At 44.9% G+C, this 22,223-nt stretch overlaps 1 long non-coding RNA gene across 1 annotated transcript in view; it reads left to right on the forward strand.

The window, feature by feature from the left end:
• Positions 1-12,454: 12,454 nt before the first annotated feature.
• LOC116673068 (uncharacterized) overlaps positions 12,455-22,223 on the forward strand; it is a 26,106-nt gene continuing 16,337 nt past the window's right edge. Inside the window, exon 1 of the long non-coding RNA XR_004327735.1 lies at positions 12,455-12,595. This is a non-coding gene — a long non-coding RNA (uncharacterized LOC116673068). The remainder of the gene's footprint in view (positions 12,596-22,223) is intronic.

Consider the following 22,223-nt stretch of genomic DNA (forward strand, 5'->3'; position numbering starts at 1 on the left):
GTCCCACCGCAGAGACACAGAGACCCGCAGGCGGTGAATTTAAACGAGGCTGAGAGCTGGGCAGGCCTGGGCCGCACCCGGCCATATGGCTCTGTCTCTGATAGAGGGATGGGGGGGGTAAGAAGGAGACACGGTGGAAGGGGGCAAGGATGAAGGGGTAGGACAGAGCAAGGAAGAGGAGGAGGAATGCCTACTTGGCAGAATTTAAAAAAAAAAAAATGGGGGTAACAACTGAGAACAGAGCAAGTCAAGTAGCTGGAGAAACAAAATTGAGTAAATGTGGCGCTCACCTGGAAGAGGGAAGACGAGGAACACGAAGGTGCAGGGCGAGGAGCAAATTACCTGGCATTAATCTGGAAGTAACAGCAAGGAGGATGGAGTGAGGAGGAGGAAGAGGGGAGGGGTGGTCGCAGGTGCAGAAAAGGCACAGGCTCACCTGGCAGAAGAGTGGAGCTCAAAAGAGCAAGCAAGAATGAGTAGAGAGGGATCAATGCCAGCTCAAGCTAAAAACAAATAGGGCAAATACTACAGTTACTAAGTCTTGTTGTGAGTATCGATACTAGCACCAAAAGGATTTATACCCAGATGGAAAATGATTCCATGTAATTTCAATACCGGAGAGGAAAGGATACACATACTGTAGCACAGAAGGCCAGATGGAGGGAGTGAGGGAGGTAGGGAGAGAGGGAGGAAGGGAAAGAGAGAAAGCAGAATATAAGAGAGGACAGGAGGGAGGGCGAGAGACAAGACATACTGGTCTGGTGCATAGCTGGGCTGTGACTGGGTGTCGGGCTAGTCTCTGCAGGCCCAAGGGTGCAGACGGACAAAGGGAGGGAGATGGGGAAGCAGAGATCAATTCTGTCAGAACTGGGTTCATACCCCCGGGGCCACAGAACTGGGCTGGCCTGGGGGGAGAGTCAGAGGAAAGCGGGTTGGGGGGTGGGGAGCGGTAGTGCTATTTTTATCATTTTATGCTAGACTTAAATGTTACAAAGAAAGGGAAAGGAGATATATGCAAGCACAAGACATATGCATGTGTGCACTTGCTTGAACATCTGTGCATGTGGAAGTACTGCATATGCATATTTGCGCTCATAAATCAGTCAATAAAGAGTTGTTGCCTCTAGAAGGACACACGCGGCGAGCTAAGCATCCTTTTGTCATTGCAGGGGAGAGTCATACATCCGAGAGAGCAGCAGAAGCAAGGCAGAGACAAAGATGGAGAGAAAGAGTGAGGTAACCCTGCCTTGTCCCCAGCACCGGGGGAAATCTCCAACTCCAAGGTTAATTAAGCACTGGAAATGAGATCAAGAAGCTTTCCCTTTCCGACTCATTAACCAATCACAACGCTTCTTCAAAACAGTTCAGCACTCATCTCAGAGTGCAGAATAATTGTCTGTCAATGAAGATCAGAAATCAAATCACGCGATAGCCGGGGACTGGCTTCAGCAACAGCCAGAGGCGTGTTTGTGGATGTCTGAGCAACAACAACAAATGACTGTAGAGCATGCTTGAAATTGGGATTGTTAAAAGCACTTCTTAGAGTACATGGGTACCATCTTTGAATCAAGTGGGATTATTTAACAATGCAGACAACAATTGTAATGTCACATTAAATCAGAGTGTTAGAGAAATCCAAAGCACAAAGGGATTTTAATAAAAAGAAACACTGCCTGAAAGACTGCAAACCTTGTGAGAGTCAAGGTCTCATGGTGAGCTAAGGCTACCCACTCTTTTTTTCAATAAAGAGCTTTTTCAAAAGCTCCTCCAGCGTAATCTTATGGAAAAGAAAATCTTTTTAAATCTGACATATATTTAGTTTGACCCTGGCTTTCCCCAAAACATGCATCATAAAAAACAACCTTTGTTCTGTTGTTCTATAAGAGATTCCAGTTCACTATGTCACCACAGTAATGTAAGGCCTGTGTCAGCGGCTTCTGACCCCCGATCAGTAGTTCTATCACAGCCACACAGCCACAGGGCGTTTCGACAACATGAAGTGCGCTTCTGACAAGGTCACTGCACAAACTTATTTTATGCAGGAGCAGAGATCAAGGCTTCATGGTATAAACGTCACTGTGCATTGTAGTCTACAAGCGCGTTACATATTCTGAACATGGCCGACAAGAAAAAGAAAGATGAGGATTGCCTGAGCATCAAATCTGTGTTTAGTCACGATTGGTAAGTGTTTTTGGAAGACAATCCTGATGTAAATTAAGGGTTTTGATGTATTTCCTCAAATCTTTTTTTATATGCAACGGTATTATTAAGTAGGTATGGGAAATGCATTAATATTTTGTTCTTTATATAACATTGCAATAGAAGTATCCCTTCATTGATACCAACCACCATCATTTTTGTTCTAATGCAGTTGAATTGTTAATGTTTAGGTCTGTTTGTAAATTAGTATTCATACTGCTAGGCAGAGACTGGTTTCAACCATTTATCTGGCACTTTTAACTGTGCATCTAATTTTATACCGAGGGAAAAAAGTTCCATGGGAGCAGGTAAAGAGGGTTGTGGGGCAAGGGACCCCACATTGATCAGTACTTCTTATAAAGTCAATCAAATCAGTTGGGTGAAGTCCAGTGTAACATCAGCATCCCTGCCACTGAGGAGGAAGCAGAAGATGTCACCGGACTGCAGAGCCAAGAGAGTGGTGAGAGCGGGCAGCCGAGGGAAGAGACGATTGATGGGCTGAAACCCAAAATGAATTGGCCTAGGGCTAGTGAGAAGGGCATATGGGCAACTGTTAATTCAGATCTGAGAGGTGCACTGGAAGGCCTGAACAGGACAGTTCGGATGGAGTTGGAGAAGATGGGAGGTTTAATTTATGAACATGGCCCGGAAAGGTTTGGGGTTTGTGAGAGTAGGAAAAAGGTCGTTTTGGAGGTAGTAAAGTCAATGCGGCAACAGGAGATAACGTCCTAGAGTGAAGGCAACTCACAAGACAGTGGCTGCAGATAGTGAGAAACCACAAATCCAGGTTGGCAACTTTAAGGAAAGCAGAAATGCGGAAAATGGATCAAGCTAGGGTAGGTTTTTATGAAGATCTTTATATGTTTGCCAATGAATTATTTAGTAGGGAGAAAGCTCAAGACAGGGCGTAAGGTCAACCTTTAGATATACACACCATAGCAATAGTCCACCCAATGGATGTTTGGAAGTTTGAAGAGGTGGAGGTGTATTTTTTGTGGAGGCGTTTTAGGGTAGCATGAAGGAAACAGTTTATTTTGTCTTGGAGCAAACAAGCATGATATGACAAAAAATTCAGTCAGTAAAAAGCAAAAGAAGAGACTCACATTTTCTTTTTTTAAGATTATCTTTGGGCTTTTTTATGAAGTTTAATTGGACAGTACAGATAGACTGGAAAGAGCAAGAGAGGGGGATGACACGCTGCTGCAAATGTGCAAAGGGCCGCAAATGGAGTCAAAGCTGGGCCACTGCCAAGGCCTACATGGGGTGCAAGCTCTACAGGGTGAGCTAGAGGTTGCCCTGCATTTGTTATTCTTAGTTTTTGCAAATACATTTGGTTGTGTTCTACATAGTCTAAGATGGAAAGCTTTAGAGTACCAGATGTAGTCACACTCTAAAGGCGTAAATGGATGACATGACAACCATTACTACCACGGCACCATGTAACAAGTCAGAGTGTATTTCAATTGCAATGGGTGTTGCTTTCAAGTAAGCCATTTTATATAGATTATAGAGAAGAAAGTTAAATGTTTAGGTGGGTGGTATGATGCAGCTTTTAGTGATAAGGAGCAGATCCAGGGGTTGAGACAGTAGGTAGTGAACGGCAATAAGACTATAGAGACGTTAGGTTTTCCAGGCACTGACAGTATGATGTACCTATTTAAAAAAAAAGGTCAGATAAAGGGAATGATTAGCTCTTACATTAGAAAGTTCCCAGGAAACCTACATTGCCTCAGTGTGGCCTTGTATGGAAAAAGGGATTATGGAGCTCCTTTTAACCAGTTTAACAGAGAAGTTTAAAAGTGCGTTAGCTGGAGAAGATGACGTCAGTCTAGGGATGTAGCAGTACGGAGCAGAGCGCCAACAGTCTCAGCAGGAAGTGAAACCCCAAGGGAGGCAGTTTTATAGGCTCAGGCAGCACTTAAACACGGATGTTGAGGGCAGGTACAGCATGGATGTGGAGGATTAAGACTAAGCATAGCCCGGCCTACATGGCGGCTCACACACCCACTCATTTGGATATCTTGTTTTTTTAATTTGGCATTACAGGGACATAATTCAGGAGTGGTTGCTAATACCAGAGGGAGCTATTGGTAAGACTAGTGGTTAGTGATCAAGGCTGGACTACTGAGCAGGCCATGGCTTTAAGAACATACTGCCTTTCGAGCCAGTTGGGCCAGCCTCAATTTAGCAGATACAATGTAGGTACAAGGCTGGCTCAAGGCTTGAGATTCTGCTCATTGCTTGGGTGAGAGTGGGACTTAAATGCAGCTCAAAGGTAAGTGATGTCATGGTTATACAATGGTGTTGCCTGTCACGGGGCCCCATAGATTCATGACAGCACAGTCAGTGAAGGGCCAAGTGATAGGGTCAAAAACAACATTTAACATTAAGACTGGGCTTCCATAGGAATGCTTACCAAACTTTTAGTACACTTTGGTAATGTGTATTGATTACTCTAGCTAATTATTTAAACCATTTATCCATTAATTTTAGACAACTATTTCAACCATTTATCCATTATTTCAGCTATCTATTTCAACCAGTTATCCATTATTTTTAGCTATCTATCTCAAGAATGTATTCATTACTTGTAGCGAATAATTCTTTTTTGGAACACAACCATACTTGCTGGGCTACTTCTTCCATCCACAAGACAGTGTTTAGAAAAATAAAAAGCAGTTTCTCTCTCAAGCTGTAAGAAATTACAAGGAATGGCTTGGTAACTGCTTGGCTAAGAGATGCTGAGTTTTGGGCAAGAATAAACTCATTTTGTTTGCACTGTATAACACTTGAGAAAGAACTCCCCGTAGTATTAGTGTGACATGCAGAATAAATGGCAGAAGCAAGAATTTCACAATGATTTCTATTGTATAACCTTATTTAACAATGAGGTTTGCCATACTGTACATGATTTATAGATTCTAAATGTATGAGAATAGGGAGATGGGATGTGCTGCACTCTATATTGTTATTAAGACAAAAAAAGCTATGCATGAGTAAAGCAGGATGTGTATTTAAATAAAAAGAGGAAAAAAAGTGAAGTAAAAGGGCAAAAGATGGACTAGATAAATCCACTGTCTCTCTCACACACCTCTCTGCTGTTGTTCATTTGTCTCAATTAGTGTGCATCCATTCAGGTTGTACAGTCTGTGAATTCATAGCCATCTATTTGCTTTACATTTTCTATTTTTCCTATCGCTGCCTCTTTCTTCATTTATTTGGTTTAAATTTTCAAGTTGAATGGCATGAATGTATTACACTGCCTGCACACAATTACTGAGATAATAGGCTAATATTACGATTACTGAATCAAAGTCAAACCATTCTGATTTCAAAGAAATTTGTAGAGGGGGAACTTTCCCATATCACAGGGCTGTTGCTGAATGAATCTACCTTAGCACATGGCAGTCTGCCAGATTTTGCAGCTAAAATAAGAATCCCCTTAATCTTCAAGTACAATAACGTTAGTTACTTTGGTAACTCCAGATTCTATTAGTATAGGCGTAGCCCTCTAGGTCTCCTGCTATTGGTTTATCCCTTCGCGCATGCGCGAAAGTCGTGAAGATTTTCTTCTCCCGCCCTAGCGTCCAGCTCGGGCCTCAACTACGTCCGCATTTACTGCATATACAGAGCGGACCCTTGTTCGACCTCCCAAAACATCAGCTTTTTCTTCACTAATGTTCTAGGAGCAGGGTGGCCCGGACCTTAGAGGGCTACGCCTATACTAATAGAATCTGGAGTTACCAAGTAACTAACGTTCTATTTCTTTCGTAGCTTCGCCCTCTAAGGGCTACGCTATTGGGTTAGGCGAGCTGATGTAGTCAATGCCACCCTGCGGCACAAGGTCCCAAGCCGAACATACACCACATTGCCCCAGCAACAATGTACAGAGCTAGCAGGTCATTCTTCTGACAAACCTGCCCTCAATGGCGTGGCCGGAAAGGTTCATGTGGCCCGCAATATGATGCAGTAGTACAATGATTAATGGGGGTTAAGCGTGATTGATCCGTCGCGCATGCAACGGAGAGACATGATTACCTCCGTGCGTGCAACAGATATGACAATGTTGAGATAAAACTGTGTCTCACAAGAAATACCCCAGGTACAGAGAGGTGAGACAGCAGAGCAGGGTATCAGCACTGGTGTGAAGGAGATTGGCACAATCAACATCCGCTTTTTTTTTTTTTTTTTTTTTTTTTTTGCACATTCAGCGCGGCATTACGCGTCACGACTGTGACAAACCCCAGCATGACATGGAAGATTCAGACATATCTCGCAGTAAAAGCGGATGAGGGGCACGGGAAGCCCGAGGCTGCGCGCAAATGTCGGCTACTGCCATGCCTTTAATAGAGCCGCAGACGCCGACAGAGCCCTCGTAGAGTGACCCGAATGTCTTGGGGGGCTCTTTCCCTTCGAGCTATAGCCTGGGTAATAGCCTCGCACAGCCAGTGAGACAGACGCTGTTTTGAGAGGGCTGATCCTTGGAGTGTTCTCTATAATGCACAAACAGCTGCTAGTTTTCCTGATATTTGCCGTGCGTAAAATGTATTGTGAACGAGCGCGCACCGGACACAACCGTGGGAAGCCTCTCCGCACCGTTAGCGTGAGGTGGGGGAAAAACCCTCGAGGGAAAACACCCTTGACCGAAAGAACTAGTTAAAGTCTTCGGTGTGAAGAGGGATTTGGCTGTAAGGTGCTGCGCTCCCGTCCCCTCTAATGGAGAGGCGGACGGAACTGCCAGTGCACATAATCACTCACTCTTTTGGCCGACGTTAGGGAAAGAGAAGTGCTGGTCTTAGGCGCACGCATCTGAGCGAACTGTGTCAAGGGTCAAGGGGGGCTTCCCCAAGCCCGCAGCACCAGAGCTAGGTCCCATTGGGGGCGAGGGGGCGACAGCCGGTTTTTGACGCCTAACCCCTTCAGGAAACGTTTCACCAGGTGCGCAAAAACGTCCTCATCACCGAAACCTTCGTGACAGGATGAGATGGCTGCTGCGTATGCTTTGACTGTATGGAGCCAAATCATTATCCACCAGAGTTTGTAGGTAGTCAGCACGAGAGGTAGGGGACACGATGTGGGGTCTGCGTCCCTCTCTGTGCACCAGCGCTGGAAGGCAGACCACGCCCTGCGTAGCCTGCTATGGTAGAGGGGGCTCTGGAGCCCTGGATAGTGCGTACCACGGCGGGGGGCAAGCCTAATCTCTGTAAGCGCTCCCGCTCAGCAACCACCCCACAGTCTCTGATTTATCACTGGGATGACAGATCGCACCGTTCAGCTGCGATAGTGCGTCTCTCCGCCGGAATCTGCCAGGGGGGACCACCAGCAGCTGAACGAGGGTTGGGAACCAGGACGCGCTCTGCTCTCCGGTGCCACCAGAACATAAATCGCTCCTCCTGGACGCTCCAGGCGAGGATCGGGGAACCGGGAAAGCATATAGGAGGTTTTGGGCCAGGGTTTGTGGGAGAAGGCGTCTACGCCGAGGGGAGGGTTGTCCCGCGCGGTCAGGAGAACCACAGTGTGCACTGTGTGTTCTCTCGTGAAGCGAACAGATCCACCTCCGCTTCCCCGAACCTGCTCCATAACTTTGACAGAGATAGTGGGATTCAATCTCCACTCGTTGTGGGAGGGCCCCCCCCTCGACATCAGTCGGCTGCCCGGTTCAAAATCCCGGGATATATACTGCTTTGAGAGCAGCAGGTGGCTGTGCGCCCACAGCAGGAGGCGTCTGGCTTATTCTAACAGCCGGGCTGAGCGTATGCCGCCCTGGCGGTTTATGAATGCCGCCGCCGTGATGTTGTCCGTCCGTACTACACATGCCTCCCCGTCACCACGGTGTAAAGTGTTTCAACACCTTCAACACCGTGGACATCTCAGCGCAGTTTATGTGAGGAGAGGGGAGGAGGCCAGGCCCCTCCCACCACCTGTGACTGCACATTCCACCCCCACCAGCAGAGGGACCGTCTGTGTACACCGTCAATATGACGTCACTCTGCCCAGGGGAACCCCGGAAGACAGGGTTTGAACTCCCCCGTATGCCAGTCTGATTGGAGGGAATGAGGGATACAGCATTCGCCATTTGTGCGAATGGATCGAGCCGCTGGGGTGAAACACCTCTGGACTTTCCTCATGTGGAGGGAGACCCAGGGGGACCACCGTGTGTGCCGCGGACATCATGCCCAAGAGCCGATAACTACGAGCGCTGCACTGTCGCGCGCGCGGCCTGAAGGACAACAGAGAAGTCAGGGCTTCCTGCCTCGGTGCTGACAGCCTGGCTCTCATGCTGATCGAGCTCATGTCTACGCCCAGAATAACATATCGATTGTGCGGGGACGAGGCGCTCTTCTTCCAATTTATGGCAAAACCCAGCGTTTGTAGGTGCTGCAGAACCTCCATATTGTGCAGCGCCGCCCGCTCCCGAGAGGGGGCTAGATGGCAGATCGTCCAAGTAAAAGAGGACTCTGACCCCTCTCCCGTAAGGCTGGACGGCCGTTTCATGCACTTGGAAAAGGTGCGGGGGGCTAGTGAGTATCCGACGGCAGCCGGTTGAACTGGAAAGGGCCCCTTGGAGGAGAAGCGCAGGAATTTCCTGTGCCTGAATGATTGGATGTGAAATAGCGTCTTTCAGATCCACGGATGTAAACCATTCGTTGGGGCGCACACATTCCAACACGTCCTGATGTGAGCATGTGGAAGGGGGCTCCATACATACCGGTTGAATTTCGACGGTCGAGGATGGGACGCAGTCCTCCTGACTTCTTCGGGTGAGAATAGCGAGAGTAAAAACCCTCGTTTTCCTCCCCTGGAGGGACGCGGGAAATAGCTCCGCTCGCCAGCAACCCTTCTAACTCTGACGTCATTGCGTCTGACTCTGCCAGGGATGAAACCGTCGTCTCCAACACACACCGCGAAGGGGGGCGGGGGGGAGGCGAACTGGAGTGTGTAACCCCGTGTTATCAGCTTTGACATCCACGAGTCCATGTGTGTCAACCAATCCATGCCGCGCTGCACTCTGACATGGGCGAGCACATGTCGAGTGTTGTTCCCGACATGGCAACAGGGCGCGAGCCCATCCCCCGCGTGGGCGAGACGAGTGATCGCGTCGCCCAGCCCATGGTAGGGCTTTTTCGAAAGGGCAGTGGCCGGTCGCCGCCGGTGTGGGCGGGGAGCGGTCACTGGGTTAACCCGACCCCGCGCCCGCCGGCTCGCCTGGGAGGTGGGTGGACAAGCGTCGCGTCCCCCTGGGAGGCGCTCATTTCCGTCGCCTGCGCAGCGGGGACGCAGTGGCGCCCCGCTCGCGGCGCCGGCCTGGTGTGTGCTTGTGTGGGGAACAACTGTCATAACAGTGCCTTTTAGAGCAAACAGGGACTGTTCGGCTGCGTGCAGGTTGACGGCCGTGTGGCATCGTCTGTCGCGCGGAGGGGGACCGGTGGGGGCCCCGACGCCGAAGCTTGGGAAGACGCAGAGCCGCAGGAGCCGTGCTGCGGGGCTCTCCGCTTGTGACGGTTGTCATGGCGCGGTGGTGCTGTTGAGGAGGAGCCTTCCAGACCGAGCCTCCGGCGAGCCTCGGCGTCCTCCGCCTTGATGGAGATGAGACTGGCAGTCTGTAGGCGCGGCCCAAATAGTCCATCGGGGGCTATGGGACCGTACAAAGCTCGCGTCTAATGTCCGCTGGCAGCTGAGACATGTGGAGCCAGATGTTTCGCTGGGCCCACAGTCTCCAAGCCATCCCCTGGACAGCGCCACCGGTGACGCCGTGGTCAGGTAAGATGGTGGCGGTCATAGCCTTACCAATCTCCGTGGCAAGCTCCGAGGGGAGGGCGCCGGAGTAGTGGCCATCGCGGAGGCGGCGGAGGCCAGTAAGGGCGATGTTGTTTTGTGCCGCCAGCCCTGGGCGGCACATTGGGTGGGCCCGGTCGTGACTTGAGCGCACACTTGATCCTGGGGAGAGGGAGGCGTGGGCTTCCGGTGGCCGAAGAAAGTAGCTTTCGGAAGCAAAATGGACGCCAGTCCCCTCCAGGGGAGGAACTGAAGAAAACCTGCGTCCGTATCGCCCTGAACGCCTAAACGCATAGCGAGAACGGGAGCCTTCAGTTTCCCCGGCTGGGAGAAAGCCTCCTCCACAATGGCCGAAGCTGCCGCGAAGCGCGGCCAGAGTGGGGCCCGTGAAGAGGGCGCTCCTGGGCATAAACATCACCGTCAAAAGGCCGCGAGCGGGGGCTGCAGCTCCGCCGGGAGCGCTATGCCTCTAAGCTCCGCCGCCCTCCTTATGATCTCCGGCAGGTCGGCGAAGAGAGCCTTAGCGGTGGAGGCTGGAGCCGGGTGGGGCAAAGGGGAAGGCCGCTCGGGGGGGTGCCCCAGGCCGTTCGGGAGACGAGAGGGCTCCAGCGGGAAAGCATCAATCGCCGTCTCGAGGCCCAATCCCCCCAAAGGGGAGGAGGGACCCTCCCGAGGAGGAGGGGAAACCGGTGATGGAGGCGCTGTCAGAGAGAGCGGAGTCAGCGGACTCATGCTCGTCGAAAACGCCGTCCGTCAGCGGCTCCAAGGTGCCGCCGATTCCTGTCTGTCTGCCCAGCTGCCTCTCCGTCCCCGCCACCTGGCAAACCAGAAAAGCTCCGCCCGTCGAGTAGCTCTTTAGACGACAGGGCGGCGCAAAACTGGCAGGAGGCGTGCGGTGAGAGCCTGGCCGGCGTGAACGGCACCCAGCAGAGGCCTCGCAACGGGGGTGGAGGTCCGGCGGAGGATGTAGCCGTCCGGCAGGAGGGGCAGACACGGGCACCGGCGGAGGGTCTTGAGCTTGACTTCATACTGCGAAGTTGAAGAAAAGTGGGAGTCGAACAACGGTCGCTCTGTATATATGCAGTAAAGCGGACGTAGTTGAGGCCCGAGCTGGACGCTAGGCGGGAAAGAACTTCACGACTGCGCATGCGCGAAGGGGATTAATACCCAAAGCGTTAGCCCTTAGAGGGCGAAGCCTATACGAAATAGAACTGCAGTAATTTCACTTGACGCAGAAACACATTGACCAATTCAATACAAATGAACTCGCATGAAAGCAGGGCATACATAAAGTCCAAAGACACAGTCTTTAATGTTCTACTGATATTTGCTTTTAATTGGGAATTGTAACTGTAAAAAGTAATGTTAGAACTGAGCTGTGTGCTGCACGGAATGACTGCAGCTGTGGCACAGGGAGTGACCATTAAATCAATAAACACTGGAATATTTTTTTTATTTTTCAAAAAGATCTATCATGGATTTGTTGTTGATGGTTTTAAATGGTGTGCCTGAGCAATCATAGAAAAATGTTCTGCTGCTTGTTGTTGCTCTCTTGTTCTTTTTTCCGCTGTAATGAAAAACAGAAGCAGCAGCAGCTGGGTGGTCAACTGTTGTCCTTCACATCCCAGTGACCAGCTCACGCTGATCACTGCGCATTACTTTATCAAGGCTTGACGCAAGCACACACATATGCACGCAAACTGTAACCTCACATAATACAGGGAGTAGACAAAAACTAACATGCATGCAATATAATACCCCTACATACAATCACCAAAACATAACACCACATATGCATTGCAAAGGCAGAATTTGCTGCATTGCCTTATTTTGAACAGGTGTTGTTTCTAGGGCTGCAACTGTCGATTGTTTTAGTAATCGAGTATTCTACTGATGATTCCATCGATATATCGAGTAATAAGATAAGGAATACTTTAGTGTTATTGAAGAGAAATAACATACCATAGTTTGGTTTAATTTTTTTGCCTATTGCCTACAATATGATCTCTCAAAAAACTAACCATTAACTGCATTTAAGTGTCATATTACATTGTTTTCTGCAACCTCAAACTAAAGCAAACATTAAACATACATAAATATTACCTTAAGTTGTGCAACTTAACTATTAGAACTACAAGTTTCAACCTGAGACTGATATGCATATAGACAAATATATTAATATTAGTTATACTCAACCTTTTTCATTTATATATTTGATTACAATGTCACACAGCTCTGTTACACTTATGCTAGTAGAGCGTTGATCAGCTGTTTCTCCGTGAAGAGAGTGTGGTGCGCAACAATCAGCTGTTTTTCCGAAGTGGTAGTCAACAAGTCGGTTCTTCCAACTGATCCAACTGTGGTCACCTCACAACTACGTTTTCTTGTCTTTTATTTTGGTAGTTGTTGTGTTTGGTGTAGTTTCATCCTCCATATAATTCATGTCAGACTTAATGTTTTCTGTTGTTGGTAAGATAGCTTGATTTTGCAGTAGACACACTGTAGAGAGTTTTCGTTTTAATTATGTTTGAACTGATTCCAAACGTTGGACACTTTCTGTTGTTTTCTCCAGCCTGTCTCTTTTCTTAACCCCTTAGGCGCTTTCTTAATTTTGTAATCGGTCTTCATGACATGTGTCGCAACCAGCGTCAGCCTGGTGTCGACAGTGATAATGCTCCGTGTGGAAACACCGTGAGCGATACACTGTTGGTAACATTGATTAAACGAAGCTCCGAGGAAAATAATTTTGCATCAAGGATTGTTAGTAATCACATTATTCGAGTTACTCGAGGAATCGTTTCAGCCCTAGTTTTTTCCATCCTCTGTGCATAACAGATACAATGTCTTGTATACTAGCCTTGCCCTCTCATACTTACATTACATTTTACCTTCATCAGATGGACAGAACTACAACTCCAAATGAATGCTAATTCATGCTAATGTTGCTCCTTAGTTGCTATGTAGATGTGTGATGAAGGTATGGTATAGGCAACTAAACCATTTGGTTAGGGTTAGGGTATGGTAAGGTGATCAATCCTCCACTAAAGACTTAATTCTAAGCGATTCTGGGCTACAACATAAGACAGAAAGATACAATGTGCAGAGAAGTCAGGGTACTTCTTTTATAAATGAATTTCTGTGTTGGACGTTTCTCCATAAATACATCAATCTAATCAGTCATAATCAAGAGGAAGGCCAGCCAAAGGAGATAACTCCTCTCCTCTACTCTAATGCTCTAATCTATGTTAATCTATACGCTTTGAATTCACCCTTTTCACCTATATACAACCTTGGTGTCACCCACTGACAATTATCCGCCTACAAACAGCATAAATCAAAACACAAAAATATCAGATTTAAATACAAACTGTCTCATTAAAAGCCGTATATGCTAATTTAAAGGATAAGTGCACTTACCGACAGTAGACTCTTTTTCTTCTATTGTCAACGACACAGAATAGTTGTACAATTTACTTGCTTTGCGCCGCATGAAATTAATATTAAACTCAATATTTAAAAAATCTGTAAATATTCAAAGATTTGCAATCCAATTCATCAATGCTATTTGGAATGATCAATGTGTGACTTTGCCCAGTGTAACTGATTTCAACAGGTGTCACCGCATTTTATTTTTCTGGCCATGATATATTTGTAAATGAGATCAACATAATTGTCCCCTCCAGGCCCACAGCGAAGTTCAATGTCTATATTAATGTCCTATGGGGAAATGACTATTTGTATGTATAGGGTGGGAGTGCCCCCCTGCAAATTATTCACATTCCTCTCAATGCAATTCTCCCGCTGGCACACCATCTTAGTCCCTCCAGCAAAGACCATTTTATTGTTTGTGTGTGTATAAAGTGTGATATTGGTCACTCTGTCTGGGTGGTTGCCTACATGTACATTGTGCATGTCTGTGTGTGTGTCTTAATACATGAGTGGAGGGACTGTGTTTGTGGTGTAAAGTTGATGTCTTGGTTGGTTGTCACACAATTTAAGTTCCAACCTGACCTTTCATGTCCCCATTGGATGAAGCCCTCCAGGGATTAACCAATCACGCAGCCCCACTGAGCGGAGATTAAATCAGCCTCCCTGAGCTGCCAAGTGTCTCATTCTCTCCCTGTTTAGATATATGGTCTCTGTCCTCGCATGTTCACTCTTTCTCTATCTTTCTGAAGTCATAACGTGTTTCCATTCACCTGCTTTTATTCGCAGTTTCAATTTGCATGACAAGACCTGACTGAAAACGTCTGGAAAAATCACTATAGCTTCTGCTCCACTGAACAGACTAAAATAAAATAGCGGAACATGAAAACATCTGATCTGTGTGGAGCTAATAGGGAACTGTAACATTCCTCAAATACATGAAACAAAACTGCCATATTTCCATTATGTTTTTCTAAATTGGTTTCCATCGTTTGAGGATTGACTGGTGCTCTTTTAATTGTGTCATCTTATTATGTCCTGCAATATTTTAATGGTCCCAACTGGAGAAGTACAGCCACCAACTGTTTATGTGGAAGCACCCAACCTCTTACATTCGCATAAAAGTAGTGTGGATTAATTTATATTTGCAGATTTTTCTAGAAATCCAGTAAAAATGTGTTTGACATTTGAATGGACAGCTGACTATAGAGCTATGGTAGAACCAGAAGCAAATAGGGCAGGGTGTCACATCTTAACACATTTTAAGTTCTGACTGAAATGTGTTTGCCGATTTGAGTATTGAAAAGTGCTTGGGATACGTTCTGATATGAATTAGGAAACCATCCTGACTGTAGGCTATATTTTATACAGGCACAATTCTTCATTTATTTTTGCTTGGCAGTATTTTACAATTTCTACAAATGCCTGTAAATCCAAGGTGCTTTGATCCAGTGATCTTTATTTTTTGTAATAAGCACTGGAACTAAGGTAATATGAGGTGGCTACATTCTGATAACTGAGCAGGTGATTTAGTGTTTTGCACTTTGTATATAAGACATAGATGCCTGCTGGTAAAGGATGATGAAATCAATAAACGGGCACTCTTCCAGGAAATAACTAACTTAAAGCAGAAATTGCAATGGTACATTTTTTGGATTTGTTGTTAAAAAGGTACACAAGATCCAACTGAGCCTAAAGCAGCCACCTCTCGGGCTCATTTTGTTGCTTTCTCTGCGTCTCTTCCTCTCCCATCCTCCCAGTTCTAATCCCTGTTATCTGTTTGATTGACCAAACCCTTTAATCACATAGCTATCTCGAGGATGGAAATGGCAGTGGCTAGATAATTAGCTGCTAGATAATGGATGCCTTTTTTCCAACAGCCATCCTCTTCTCCCTTGTTCACTGGTCATTGCTGGAACAAGTTTATAGTTAATTGACTATTCATCACGAGCCATCTGATGCTTGCTGAGAGTTGCTTTCGCCAACATTCTCCACTTTTACCTCCCTGCATACAGATACACAATCACACCAAAGTGGGAATGAGCAAGCACGCTCACAGTCAGTATTAAACACACACAACACTCGCATGCACAAATACATGATTGTGCACACAAGTACAAACAAAGAAACCGACATGCATGAGCATTAGTATAAGCATTCCCCTATGGGCCATCTTATCTACATTCACACTGAAGGTAGCTACTTATTTAGTCAGTTTAGAGGTTGATTATATGGTAAACAATTTGAAATGAATCAAAAACAAGGTGCTGCTATATGGCACGTTTCAAGGTGTGTGACCTTTGACAAATATACAAAGCACTGATTGAGCGACCTTTATCAAAGACACAAAGTAAACTCATAAACTATACTGTTAAGCTATAATGTGTAGGTTTGTGTACGTGCCTTTTGCATATAATCAATGGTAGAGTGGCAGAACATTAGACTATTATTAGGAGTTGACTTAACCTGACTTTATTTTTCAAACCACTTTGTAGACTAAGCTCAATATAAGTACTACATTAAGAATACATTCTTTTAAAGTTTATTTTGGTTGTTTGTTAGTTACAAGTTGCTCTTTAGTGCTGGTTTGGCCGTTTTTGTTTGGGTTTAGCGCGAGTATTTTTGTGGTTGGTTTTCAGTTGTTGTTGTGTTGGAATAATTGGTTTTGTGTTAGTATGGGTTGGTTAGTTGGTTGGTTGATTGATTCATTAATTCCAAGGTGGTCTTCACTAAGTAGGGAAAGGGCATATAATATGACAGATTTAAAATAGGTAAGCAATGTATTTATAGGTATTTGCTATAAAACAGTCATTGATTATCAAACCTTTCTGCCCATGGCTTTTGTTCAGCTGCAATTCACTATATTTAGCAGCATTTTGGTGTACCAAAGCACACTAAGAAAAAAAAAAAGAGTACTCAGCGTTTCCCATCATCCTGAGAAGAAAGGTCATACATTTTGCTGCATGGTAGTAACCGTTGGGTCCTAGCACATGCACCTATCACATTTGTGGAGGGATTCTGGAGTCTGTTTCATGATCTTGCAATATGAATCAGTCAAAGGAGGGAAAATTAATTATTTAGAGACTATAAATATAAATTTAGTACAGTAAAGGTCCCTAATCTGGGTCTGGCATTGGCACTGGGTTACAGGAGGGTTTTCTGTCATCATGAGGCCAAAGTATTGCACAGAGATCCTTCATCAAGAACCTGCAGTCTCTGCCATCAGGCAAACAGAATGACATTCACATTTCTCCCACAATTAAAGTAGGAGACTGGAAAGCTACGGGATAAATTGCCTCCTAATCGGGCAGGTGGGCTGCGAGGGCTCTGGGCGTCAGAAGGCTTTAGATCATTTCATTTATTACCAAGTTGATTTAATCAGCACTGGCCCCTGATTTGATGAATTGCTCTAATAAGCCGCTTGGTAAATTGTTAATCTTTGGGGGAAAGACATAGCATGCGAAACGTCTTTTAATACTGCTAACACACAAATACATGTGGGCATTAAATGTGAAAGCAGCATTACAAAAAATCTGCAGTTTCTCTGGCCGAGTCGAAGTCTTGTATATATGTATATATATATATACCCACAAACACACTCACACACACACACACACACACACACACATATATATATACACACACACATGCACACACACACACAGTCACACATATACATACACACACACACATATACACATATACATACAGTACAGTATATAAATACATGTATATACTGTATATACATATATACTGTATATATATATATATATATATATATATATATAGACACATACATACATGCATATATATGTACATACATGTAGCATTACCTGAAAGGAACTGAAACTGTCAAAACAAATAAAAAAATCTAAATGAGTGCCTTGGTGTCATTTAAACTTGAGTGAGGTTGCTCAAAAACGTACCAGGACAGCAGCTCGTTAACTTCGCTCCATCATTCAATTTATTACCACATAACACAGCAAAGGACAGTATGTCCGTGGCTTTATGCTCCAAATACTCTTTTTTTCATGCCTAATTTACACATACCGATGATTAATGAAACAGTAGTTGTTGTCACATGAGCTCCCGTGTGTGTGTGCGTGCGTGTGTGTGTGTGTGTGTGAGAGGGGGGGGAGGCTCTGGCACTAAAACAACCCACGGACTGTGGTGAGAAGTCATGCAGAGAGAAAGTAGTGTGGGGTGGTGGAGGTCTGTCCCATCTGTCTCCCTCAAGAGTACAGCTCACACACACAAGCACATAAATAAGTCATTTATTTGATAGGATGCTTTGTTTTGGAGTTAGTACCTGTCTCTATCTATTTTCCAATTTTTCTTTTAAGCCAAAATGTGTGACATGTTGACAAAATGTATTATCTGTTTGATCTATTTTTTAGCAAATATAATTGAGTCACAGCCTTTATTTACAGTAATTAATTATGCATGTGCCTTTTCTGTTTGAAACAATCTATTCTGTCCAATGTTTGTTCACACGGGAACTGTTTAAAATTGCTATTTGTCCTAGTTAATCAGGCTGATGTGAGACTTTGTGGGATTATTGTTACTTTAAACGGAACAACATTTTGTGCGAGAGTGAGTATGTGTGTGCGTGCGTGCGTGCATAGGCTTCCAATCAAATTCTTGTATGAAAGCAAAATTTAACAACCACAAGATTTGATAAGCTTGAGATGTGGGAGATCCAAAGTGACTGCCAATATGGCACTGGTTCCCAGCATCCGGTAATCAAATGAAAAATTAAATGGTAACGCAGATTTCTGTGCCACTTAAATAGCCGCACAGCCCTCTGGTGCTCTGAAATGGACGCAACAGAAGCATTACTACAAGTGATGCTAGTTAAAAAAAATAAAAATAAAGTATTTGTTGCTTTTTCAGAACTTCCTCCACAGCGTTGCGAAGGACAGTCTGGCGAGTCCACACAGCATTCCGAGACGGGAGAAAAACGTGCTCTGATTTGTTAGCATTTCAATCGCTATTGGCAACCGCTGTACGGAACTCTGCAAAATAGCCTCAAGAAGGAACTTGTTTTGGTGGAACGTGTACGTACGTTCAAAGGTTGTTTTTGTCGTGCAACAGAAAACTCAGATTGGACAGATAGTCTAGCTAGCTGTCTGGATTCACCCTAAAGAGATCTGAGGAGCAGTTAACCATAGTCCTCATTAATCCACCGGAGTTTAAAATGCAACATACAGAACGCCTGAGGCAACGGATATCCAGTCTAAATGAGTGGGAAAAAAATACCAAACCCTACAAAAGACAGAGGGGACTTACTCATAGCTGCAAAAAAGATGGTTGATGAGAGAGCTCCAAGATCTTGGAAAGCAAACAAAAAAAAAAATATATTTATAATGAAGTGAATCACATTACAATATTTTGGAAGAGAAACACATTTAGCTTGTTCTGGAGTTGAATTGAAATTTGGTTTGACTGTTGTCTGTTGGCATACCTATTACATCATTGTAATAGTCGGCTACAATGTAGTGACGACAAAAGGACATTGATTCATTTTCTAGAAATATAGGCAAAAACAGCATACTATGACAATTAGCAGCATTGCAGAATTAAGTAAGTAAACACTGCATGCTTATGCATTATAAAACAAAACAAAAAGGCGGCAAGTCTGCAGCTATGATTTTAATTGGGCTTCTACATCAATAGTACAGCCTTGTTCATAAAATGCTGGAAAATCCACCACAGTCTCAGCCAATATTTCACAGCACATTGCACATGTTCCTTCATGCTTGTGATTGCTGCTGGGTTTCTTTGCATCTTTAGACTGTGTAATTTTATCACGGTAGAAACAAATGTGCCGAGGCTTCAATTGTATTTGAAATTGTCTGTTTAAAATACCATGTAAAGATAACTGATGTAAACAGCCTTTTACATGTATATTCTTCTAACGGCGAGATAAGAAACAAGATACAACTGAACAATTATAATGACTGTGATAACTGGGTGAATGCACGAGCTGTGCCAACGCATGGTGAAGATAATATGCTCTGTGTAACAGATTCTGTCATTGTTCTTCAATGAATATCAACGCAGCAGAACGTATCTTTGCATGTGATTTTTGAGAGCAGAGCTTACAGGTCCCATGACATGGTGTGCTTTGGATGCTTTTACATAGGCCTTAGTGGTCCCCTAATACCATATCTGAAGTCTCTTTCCCAAAATTCAGCCTTGGTGCAGAATTACAGCCACTAGAGCATACATATAAATCGGCTCTTATTTTTTTATCAGCTGGCGTAAACTAGTCAGTGCTTAGTCTGGATCGCTGAGGACATTTACCGCTTAGTTCCTCCGCCGCCTTTCCGCTTTCTTTGCGTTTAAGATAAACTCCGGACACAGAAATGAGCAGCAACCAGAACGTCTGAGCAACGTTACAAGCTGAACATGGCGGATTGTGATAGACCCCTGTATTGCTGTGGAGATAGGTCTGGCAATGCGAGACTAGCGAGTACTTTACTGCTTGCTACAACATACTGGGCGGGGTTACAATGTGTGCATGCTGCTGTTTATTGGTTGGTCTTTTTAAACACTAAAAACATGCAATCCACCCTAAATAAAAAAAACTAAAAATATCTGAACAGTACAGGGTTTCTTTCCTCTCTAACAAGCCATTTGTGTACAGACACCAATACAACAGCTACTTCATGTGCATGTTTACCAGCCAATAACCACAGCTGGCCTTGACTTTGCGAGGGAGGATGCAGTGACGGGACATTTTATGTTTTTAAAGAGAGGGGGGAGGGAAGCAGATTGTCCCAAAGGAACAGTCTGGATCAAACCCTGTGTGCGGCTTACAATGTAGTCATAAGTCTATAAAAAATAAAGGCCTGATGTGCCAACTGTGACGTCATAACCCTGTGGGATAAATAGGCCTCCCGTGAACGTAAATGTGGATGTGGGACCTTGTCTCCTAGACATAAGGAGACATGTTTTAGGTGCATGGAGCCAATGCACTCCAGTGATAATGTCACAGATGTCGCTGACCTTTCTTGCCTACACAAACATCCACTCCCTCACATGTTCACAGGCCTGTGTGGAGGCGTGCCATCCCACCCCCACATGTACACATGTAAACTGATTCACATACGCTGCGGTTTCATTGTCTCTCCCTTTCCATGTGCCCTGACCTCTCCATAACCTCTGAGAGACACTGCACACAGGCAGACTCACACCTTCAGGTACATGAACACACTCCGACAGTGTGAAGTGACCTGAATCACGCAGGGAAGGCAGCGTCAACATCAGAGGGTTGTGATGGGGGTTATTGTCAGAAAGTCTGTTGTCACATCTGTCTCTGCTTTGACCTCTCCCTATGCTCTGAACTCTTTATTGGCCACGCGCACACACACATACACGCACACCACACACACACACTCTTCGTCTTCTTTGGACAATTTCGAGAGCAATTAGTCGGTCCATGCCACCAGGGTTAGGCAGCATATCCGAACGTGGCTCAGAACCAGAGGCGCAACACTGCTAGCTAATGATGTGATGCTGAGGAAGGGTTACCCGTGACGTTGGTCAAGACTCGCCTAACATGCTTTCTCCCTTCTTTTATTCAAATGTAGGCTGAAGGTTTGTATTCAAGCCTAATTGACTCAACTCTTCCTGCTAGCTGTCCTGTCCACTGTCGTATTATGTGTAATGCGCGTTGCGAAAAGTCAAGCCGTATGTTCAAACAGTGGCTTCCCACCCGGTCTCGCTCATTATCCTGAAACATGTTCTTAGAAAAGCTAATAAGACATTATGTTGACATATAAAAACATCTTGTAGAAAACCACAAATCAAAGAAAAAACAGATACATTTACCTTCAGATCTCATGATATTAGTAACTGGTTTGAAGCAGGTAGCTCAACATCTGACATCAATGGCTGGTAGTCACTGTCGCCATCGCTGACACCAGCAATAGACAAATTTCAGGTACATCATTGTAGAAGCAGAAATATATGCCAGCAAACCAGGAATGAGACTCAGTGGAGGGAAAAGACTGCCACCACATCTTTTTGCCTTAAAAGCAAATTGGTTGGAAACAAAGCCAGATGAACAATCAAGATGACATGTACTAGGTTTGTACCGGAGGTTTTTTGCAATAAGTGATGTAGCAGTAGACAAATATTATACCTGCTCAGCCATGTCAAGGAATTGACTATTTATAGCAAATTGTTACACATTTAGATTGGGCGGGTATGATCCTGCTCTTTTAACAAGCTCTTATATAAGCTGAGGACTAATGAGGATTCGGCTTGGGCAACCTTAATAAACACATACATTATCGCACAATTATTTGAATAAAGTTTAGTCGGTTGCAGTGAGGGAAAGATCACTGAAGCAAAACTTGGGAGGAGCAGCTTGTCACTTAGGGATTCAATGATTACCGGTGTAACGGTAAACCACAGTAGAAATGCTGACGGTACATATCCCCTTTTCATTTAAAATGACCTTATATATCCTTATATGTGTATATATTTTATCGCCTTGATAATAATAATATTGCTGCTGCTGTGTTTCTTATTGCATAGCTGATAGATGTGCAGATTGTTTAATATTACTTGTGCACCCACGTGTTGATATTCAGGTTGTGTTTGCTATCAACGTGCAATTGGCAGTAAACAGACCAGCCTGTGGAGCCACATGCTTAGCTATTAAAGGTGCATTACACTGTTTGCTCCGCTTTGACTATGTGTGCTGTAATAGATTGGCTTATTCTCAGTCGGTGTTACTCAGCAATATGTGACATTTATGTTAATTATTGCAGAGAAATTAATGTAATTCTTAGTATTGTTTCTTGTTATAT

The sequence above is a fragment of the Etheostoma spectabile genome, chromosome 23, assembly GCF_008692095.1.
Source record: "Etheostoma spectabile isolate EspeVRDwgs_2016 chromosome 23, UIUC_Espe_1.0, whole genome shotgun sequence".
NCBI classification, from domain to species: Eukaryota; Metazoa; Chordata; class Actinopteri; order Perciformes; family Percidae; genus Etheostoma; species Etheostoma spectabile.